Source organism: Protobothrops mucrosquamatus, unplaced genomic scaffold (genome assembly GCF_001527695.2).
Source record: "Protobothrops mucrosquamatus isolate PMUCROS unplaced genomic scaffold, P.Mucros_1.0 scaffold815, whole genome shotgun sequence".
In the NCBI taxonomy this organism is placed as follows: domain Eukaryota; kingdom Metazoa; phylum Chordata; class Lepidosauria; order Squamata; family Viperidae; genus Protobothrops; species Protobothrops mucrosquamatus.
In genome coordinates, this window is record NW_015387078.1 from 142,178 (window position 1) to 151,193 (window position 9,016).

The window sequence follows — 9,016 nt, forward strand, 5'->3', positions numbered from 1 at the left end:
CCCTTGATAGAAAAATAAAATAAGCTTCCAGACCTTCTCTTCTCAACTCCAACCACCCCGGCCTTCTCCTTTCCTTTCCTTTTCTATCCTTCCTCCTTCCACTCACGCCAGCCACACCCAAAGCCAACTGCAGCTGTCCCAATCTTTTCCTTCCCAGTCAAGCTCCTGCCAGCACTCTCAGGCAGTCCCCGCTACATAACTCTTCCCAGATCTTAATCCTGCAAGTGAAGACAATAGATTTCTAATAGATATTGGAACCTTCTGAAAGCTACTATCTGATAATAAGCAGAGATTTCCTCCATGCCCACCTGCAACTTTGCATAATGAAAACTTTGAATAGAATCTTTAGATTCCCCGATAACTAGAGATGCTTCTTTAGATGGCACTTGCTAGCTACATTGGCTTCTGGCTGGCTGGTACTGGAATTTTTGTCAGGATGTTTGCCTGCTGTTTTCCCCCCACCCCACCCCCGAATATTAATCTTGAAGTTCCTGCTGCTATATCTATCTTGAGTAGGAAGCCTTGAACATCCTCCTTGCTCCTGAAATCTGCTCTTTTCCCATCCAGTTTTGGCCTACTCTCTCTTCTCTATGAAGAGTTTCAGGTAATTGGATGAGTAGTTTGCTCACTACTATGCTTGACTGTAAATACTATTGTAATCTACAGTGATAAACACAGGTGAGGGTTTGGCTGTGCACCAGAGCTGACTTAACATCTGAACAGTCCAGACAGAGATGAAGAACATGTTCAAAGTGATTCCCTTTTCTTTGATCCTGAAAGATAATTTTCACAGCAGTCTCACTTGTGAATAAAAGATAGCAGTCATCTCCTCTCTGTTACTTAAGCACAGCCTGATGTAGGGAGTCAGTAGCCCCCCCCCAAAGAATGAAATAATTTGGGGTATATTAAAAAGGCAGGATAGAATATTTTCCTTGAAGGAGTATTGGGGAAAAATCATAACAGAAACAGCCCCCAGTCTCCCTGCCCCAGGCAGAAACTGAGCAGACCAGCTTTTAGAAATGCAGATTTGGTAATCCATTCAGGAAGACTTGGTCAATCTATTCATAAGCAAAATGCCTTTAGCCACAGCTTCCATAGAAGACTGCAGCTGATTCGATTAGAAAAACAAAGACTCCTAAATTTACATCCCCCACCCAGGACATGACCTCCAAGCCACAATGGGAGTCAGGCAACAATAATTAGAATACCAAAAGGGCACAGGTCAAAGTACATTGCACAAGAACAGACACCTCAAACACAAAGCCCCAAAGAAGGTAGAAAAACCCACCCACTCTCAACTCCATTTTGTCAGCTGTCCCAAAACCACATGCTGCTGGTGGTTCTGCTCATCATCAAACCTTCTTTCCAAACAGCCAGCCTCCATTTTATTTCCAGCATCTTAGCCTCCATTTTGTTTACTCCCGGCTTGGAACTGGACTTGATGGTTTTTCTTTCAACACTGCCCAAGCAGGTGTTCTCCATGGGCCTGCTGGTAGGGAATAACAGAATTTGTAATCCATCCCATTTGATGGCCCTAGGATAAAGGAAAGGCTTGTCACTGTGGTTGTGTCTTCCCCTTAGAGCATTTCTCCCACAAAAATGGGGAGGGTGGACCAGATGGTATATAAAAAAAAAACCATTTCAAACTTCAGAATAGGATATGCAGACTTGCAGGCTCTCTGCTGCTTTTCTATTGTATTTATTTACAGAAAAAGTGGTACATATTGCCTTTGGGTCCATGTAAGGTAAAACATCACTTTTATCCAGGAAACCAAATTTCTTTTAATACTGGTTGTATTACTTTTTCCTTTCTTTTCCCCTCCTCACTCTTAAATGAGCTTTTTAAAAAAGCCGGCAACATTAATGTATAATCCAAAACTTGTTGAAATAAAATGATCTTGAATGCAAAACCCATTTACAAAGAGGCCAGTGGGGAGGGGGTCAAGGTTGAAACTTCATTTGTGTACCTCCTTAAAAGGACTTCTCCTTCATTATGGCTGAATTACCAGACAGTAGGCCTTGCCTTCCCCAAGAGACAATCCATCTAGTTGCACAAGCGTCTCCGATATCATCTTCCCCATCATCAAATGCTCCTTTGTATAATTCAGACACAACAGAAGATTGATCTTTGATCCATAAACTCAATCACTTTGTGGGCTACAGTATAACACTCAGCAGACTGGAAATCAACATATTATTTAAAAGAAGAAACCCTTTTGAGCTGGAAGATACTTGATTCCTAGCAAGCATACTGCAAGCACATGACCTGAGATGCAAAATCCATTCTTGGCGCATTTCACAATTTATATCAGTGATGGCGAACCTTTTAGAGACTGAGTGCCCAAACTGCAACCCAAAACCCACTTATGCATTGTCGGGTGCTGGGTGGGTGTGGCCCATTGGCTGGGTGTGGCCCATTGGGTGGGCGTGGCTGCGGTGGTAATGGCAGACTGGGTGGGACTAAAAAGTTCAATCAATCAATTCCAACTTTGCAAGATATTTTTTTTCGTGAGAAGTTGAAATTGATTGATTGAACCTTTTTTGGGGGGGAGGAGGTCTAAAGCGAAAAGGTTTTATAAAACCCAGCTGAAGGCCTAGGACTGGGACAACGGCGCGCGTGCCCAAAGAGAGGGCTCTGAGTGCCGCCTCTGCCACCCGTGCCATAGGTTCGCCACCACTGATTTATATGGTAGATTAGTCTCCATGATATCCATTTAAGGAACATTCACATTGTTGTTGTTGTTGTCTTTCTTTGCTGCCGAGTATCAAAACCTCTAATATGACTTTGCAGAACATGTTATCAAGAGACAACAAACAAGCCTTCCTGCATATGTTTCCGGATAGACAGACATCTCCTTTTCAAATGTTGTAATATATTGTGACAGGAGTGAAAGGTCTGTCTGGAAAATCAATCTGCTTTCTAAATCCAGAGCGGCTTTTGACTTGGAAAAGGGCAGGCTGCTCAGCAGCCCTCCGCACAAGGCTGTCAGGCTTTCTTTGACAGGGTACCTCCTTCCTTTAGTGTTTAAAGTCAAGGAGTGTGAATTCTCTAATTGCTCTTCCTGCTTTGGTAGTCTCCTCTTGGTCCAGCCCACTGGAACAGCTCTTAAAAACTCCCCAGGCTTCAAAGCTATTTCACGCCATCCCCCTTTAACGTCCCGGGGAATGTGATTTTTTTCCATTTATCAGAAGGAGCGGTGGTGCTTTTTAAAAACATCTCATCTGTTTGCCCCTCCTGGGCACCATCTCCTCCACTTCTCAGTGCAGCCCTGATCTTGCAGAACAGGTCTCTAACTTCTGCAGTCCCTACGGAGCTTCAGGCTGCTTTCTGGGACCAGAGCAGAGAGCTCTATTTATAGCCATAATGTTTCACCAGGATGACATTTATGTGGGAATAAAAATCCTAAACCACAATCCAGGAGAAGGGTGCCAGGGGAAATGGGCTTCTTACTCTGGCTGGGCTGCCTCCCTGTTTGATGAAATCCTGCACTCCCACCTTGCCTGGCACATGTTTATGCTTTGGGAAAGCAATAAAACAAAAATATCCCATTGCCCAGCCAAATGTAAGCAGAAATGCTTCCTTGCTGTGTACTGTATACTATAGAAAGACAAATGGCCAAGGGAGGCTCTTCCCTTGGACTCATCTGGTATTGGGAGAGAAAAAGATATACTGGTTAAATGCTGGAGGGGGGGGGCGGGATTGTGAAGAAATCTCTGTGGTTCAGCCCAAAGGAAGGGGGTGTCTCCTGCCTGCCTGCCTCCCTGCACAGCCTTTAACTTGGAGATAAGGAGAAAACAGACCCATAAAACTTGGTTTGCATCCAGAAAGTCTTTAGTTAAGTCCTCGGCAGGTTCAGCTGAGCGGTGACGAAAGAGATGCCTCTCTGCCCAAGCCCCTGAAGAGTTGTCACCATGGGCCAGAAGGACATATATAGCCAAGGTTTGCTTGTCCAGTGAAGCTAACAGTTTGTGCTTGTCATTCTGATGTATTTTTCCAAACAAGGATTCAAACAGCAAAAGAGCAGCTTATGCACCATATCATCCATCAGTCCAAATGACAAAGCCCCAACTACAAAGTAGGGATACCTGTGGGATTTGAAACCCATACGGATGGAACGACAGATAATAAATCTTTGGTGCCATCTAGTGGTTATCTGGATTTTTACCAACTAAATCTGGTGGCCCTACCCAAGACTTTTAGCACTGTTCTTATTTTATTCTTCAAATCCTAGTAACTGCATCCAGCCTGCCTAATGGGGAAGGTGGCTGGGATTTGTAGTTTGATAACATCAGGAAGGCTACAGATGGTTTATCACAGTGTAATAATCTAATTCACACATCATACTTTGATTAATTGATTAAAGCACTATTGGCAATTTTAAATGGCCGGAACCACACTGTTATTTTAAGGAAGCCAGGGGCAAATTGGACAGGACCTACCATTGTCTAAACAGGGCAGAGATTTTTATTTGTTTCCACTGGTTGGTGGGATTTGGAGAGTCAGGTTTATTGTATCTAAACCATGTTAAACCTCTTTGTAGGGCTGGCATGACAATATTAAAATTTCCTGTCTCAAATGGCTGAAATCTTGCAGCCTTCGATTCATGGTCAAAGGGTGTTAGGTCCAAACTCAGAGACAACACAGCAAAATCCAATTGAACTCAGTCCTTTATTTGCTTATACCTAATGGACAAAATCTTGGCAAACTAAAACTATAACTTTCTAACCTATCAGATGTAACATGGGAGATTCTAGGGTGTGACTACCCTGAATCTCTTCCCCACCTCCGGTTTGAGACTGCACAACCTCTTAATCTAAGGCTTTCTCTGGGAAGCTCTGTGCTGCTAAAACAATTTCACTCTGCTCCTAAGGTGCATATTACATCATAGAGGGGCTAAAGTGTAGTCCTTGCTGAAAGGCCACTCACCCCTGCACTAAATCATTGCCATGAGTTTCCAAACTTCAGTGGCTAAGACCACATATATTGAGCTAAAAGCAAACAAGCTAATTTTTTTACTTAGTTTAATGTTGGAACCAGACTGGAGCTTCCTTAACCCAAGTTTTCTGAGCTGACGAAAACCCTACTTTGACATCAGTAGGAATGTGCTGACTTGTAGATGGTTGAAACAATCCTGCTTTCTCTTTCTCCCTTCCCATCTCCACTGAGCTCCTAGTAGTGGACTGGCTATCTTGGAGGCATGGAGCAAATATCCTGCAACTCTTCTTGTCAAGAAAAGATCTCACGTTATAGTAGCAAGGTGAACTGCTTCCATTCTAGAATTCCAGGCAAGCCATGATACTCGGCTGGGAGTTAAACAGCTCAGATTTCCCAGAATTCCTTGGGCAAGAAAAATGCCAAGTTCTGTGGGGTCCACAGGCCCTTAGCCCATGTTGGCCTTCCCCCAGTTAGGTTGTGGAAAATGAATATTCATGATCCAACACATCCCAGAGAGCAATACGGCTTATGATTAGATATTATTGCTTCTATGCCTTTGCTGAACAAAGAGAAATGAAAACCCTCTCTCTCTTTTTCACGCTTACTCATACACACACATACATACTTTCTGGTATTATTTAGAATTTCCACAAATCTCCTGGATTGAAGAAATAACCACACTGCCTGCACCAGGGGCAGCCCAGTTCTTCTGTGATGCTCTGCCCTGGCTCATTTTTTTTGCTGCCTGACAACCTTTACTCTCAGCCTCCCCACCGCTTGCTATAAGAGATTCAGGTAAATATCACATTTTTCTCCCCTTCTAGAACAGGAACAAAATCAACAAAATGAATCAATGCCTATCTATCTCATGCCCAAGATGCCTTCCACTTGAAGGATCAAACCTCTTTTTGCCTCCTCTGTCTTGTGCAGGGTAAGACTGTGTTTGCAAAGCACTGCCGGAACTGAGCCCTGATTCCTTCAGCCTTGTGTCTGATCTGCAATTGCGCTGCTCCTTAAAGAGCCACAAGGAGATAAGAAAGAAACAGAAGACCCCTTTGCAAACCAAGGACTGGCTCCCACTCTTTGGGGCTAGATATTCTGGAGGGATGGGTTTTGTGGCCCATTTTGGAGCCACAAAGACTCAGGCCGCCACCACCCCCTCCCCAAGCCAATTCAACCAACTATGCAACCAGTACAACATTGTGGGCATGAGAGTTTTGGCCTCTGACAGCTATGAATCCTGCCACTAGCTGGAACACTTAACTGTTTCAGATTTTAAATTCAAGGGAATTGATTTCCTTGTCACATTAGTCTGACTAGCTCAGGGGTAGGCAACCTTGGCTCTTTTATGACTCGTGGACTTCAACTCCCAGAATTCCTAAGCCAGTATGGCTCAGCTTGGAAACCTCTCCCTTTCCCCTCAGCATGGCTGGCTCAGGAATTCTGGGAGTTGAAGTCCACGAGTCATAAAAGAGCCAAGGTTGCCTACCCCTGGATTAGCTCTATGTGCTTTTAAAATTGAGAGAGCACAGTTTCCTCCTTACTCCCTATCACCCCACAATCTAAAAACAAATCCAGTGAGGCAAGGACAATACAGGTAATCCTCAACTTACAACAGCTTCTTTAGTGACCGTTCAAAGTTACAACGGCACTGAAAAAAGTGACTTATGACTGCTTTTCACAGTTAGGACCTATGCAGCATGTGATCAAAATTCAGATGCTTGGCAACCGGTTCATATTTACTAACTTATCAACTGCGATGAGTCATTTAACAACTGTGGCAAGAAAAGTCGTAAAACGGGGAAAAACTCGCTTAACAAATGTCTCACTTAACAACAGAAATTTCAGGCTCAATTGTGGTCATTTGTTGAGGACTATCTGTAAGCTTACACTTTGGATGAATGCAAGTTCTGTGTCTCCCATTGGTCAGCTGGAATGGAACGGAGTGGCCTTGTTGGCAATTCGCAGTATTGCAGTATTACAGGAATAGCAACAATCTTCTCATCCCTCGCAAGGCAGAGGCAAAATGTTTGAGAGTTTGTAAGGTGAAACTGATGGCTGTGTAGAAATGTCCTCACAATATTCCTCGGAAGGGGGTGGGGAGAAGGAAATCTTAGACCACTGTTTCTCAAACTTGACAACTTTAAGTTGTGTAGACTTCAACCTGAAGTTGAGAAATGCTGGTTTAAACCTTTGTAGGAAGCAGCTGTGCTGCAGGTCCTCCCCTTCCAGCTCGGCCTTAGTTTTTAGAAGGGAGTTTCTAGTAGAGCAAAGAGTAATTTTGCTCCTTTGTCTGATAGCCCAGGACTTCTAAGAAACTGTTACAAGCCTCCCCCAGCACACTGGTAACAAAAGAAAGGCACCCAACTCTCTCATCGCCTTAAGAATTCCGCCTAGTTGTTATGATATTGTAAAATTTCTATTTTTTTCTAGTCTGGAGAGATTTTTAAATTTGATTTAAGTTTGAAAGCAGGTTTTTTTACTGGTTAGAATTTTACTTATTTAGAAAACATACTAAGAAAATGTTCTGGGAAAAGATGAACATTCATTTCTGTATCAAACCCTGGCGAGAAATGGTCTGTCTATAGGGCATTTATGTAACATGTCATTATAGTAAGAGAAGCGGGCTTAGAAAAACAACACTCTCGGCTTCTGAGGATGGAATCACAGCAGAGTCACACTGCTCTCTACTGTTCAGAGAAGAAAGAACCAAAACATGAGAAGATTTTATGCTGGATATGAAAAATATAGGGCATTTTGCCACCCGGGAAAATCAGAAACGATAATGGAAGGAACTGGGCTCGTATTGTCTAAGAGGGTGAGCCATACCCTTTCCTGCCTGCACAATGTGTTGTGAATGGACAATGAGGTTTTCTTGAATGCATTGTTCCGTGAGAAGCACAGAACTCTCTGTTTTTTCTTTTTTCTTTTTGTTTTGTTTATAAGATTTGATTCCTATACTTTTCCTTCTTTGGACAGCTGAAGCAATTGCATTTCCTTGTTCTGCTTCATTCTGCTTCTCTTTCTGTTACTACTGTGTTAAGTATATGGGGCCTTACACAATTATACAGAGATCTCTGTTCTAGTTTAAAATAAACAAGGAGGAAAACGTCATGAAAGGAAAATAAGAGAACAGAGAAGGAGGACTTCTAGAGTAATCCTCTGCCTGAGCTACACAAGTTGATGTGACTCTTCTAGGCCTACCTGGGTACAGAGTATACCATTAACTGCAGAATACAGAAATGTGATGGTGGGGTGCCCCCATTTCTAGATCTTTCTTCAACCTACTAAGAGACTTTTCCACTCTGGTATAGGACCTCAGGCCTGCTGTTCAGTGTGTGACCGTAGAGATAGAATTATAATTCTATGGGTGCATTGTTCATCTCACAGTTTAGCAAACTCCTACCTGTTAACAGGAAATGTACAGTTGGCCTTGAGGAAGGTATGAGAGAGTTGTAAGACAGAAAAGGAGTGAGCCTTTAAGGAGGACTTGCAGTAAAGATTGTCCAGTATTGAGATAGAAGGAAGCATGAAAAAGAAACTCAAAATAACCCCACCTTGATTTTGTTTAGTGTAAAATGGGATAGAGAGAAACTTGGAGAGAGTTTCAAGAGTCTTATTTCAAGAGTCACTACAATAAAAGATATTTCTGGAATATTTGCCATGCCAGTTTCTTGAGGGGGCCTACCTTAAAGGGCTGACATCAATCTTAAACTCTTAAGGTTTTTTTCCTTTGACCTTAATGCAACCTCTTTTTTCCCTTTCTCATTTATTTATTTATTCAACTTATATGCCACCCATCTCACCATCAGGTAACTCTAGGCAGCTTAAAATGAAGGATTATTGTACCATTATTGCTTTGATACTGTGTAGTGAGTAAAGTGTGATGGCGGACCTACCGTCTCCGGCTCCGTAGCGGCGGTGGTCCGTCGGCGGAGATGGGGGTGTGCGAAAGGGTCCGGGGGTGCTCGCCGGCCTGGAGCAAGTGAGAGGAGAGGGTCGGCGAGCGAAGAGGACGGGTGCCGGACCGCAAGACCGCCAGGTTTGGCTGGGCGGGGCGGCGAACGGAGCCGCGATGCC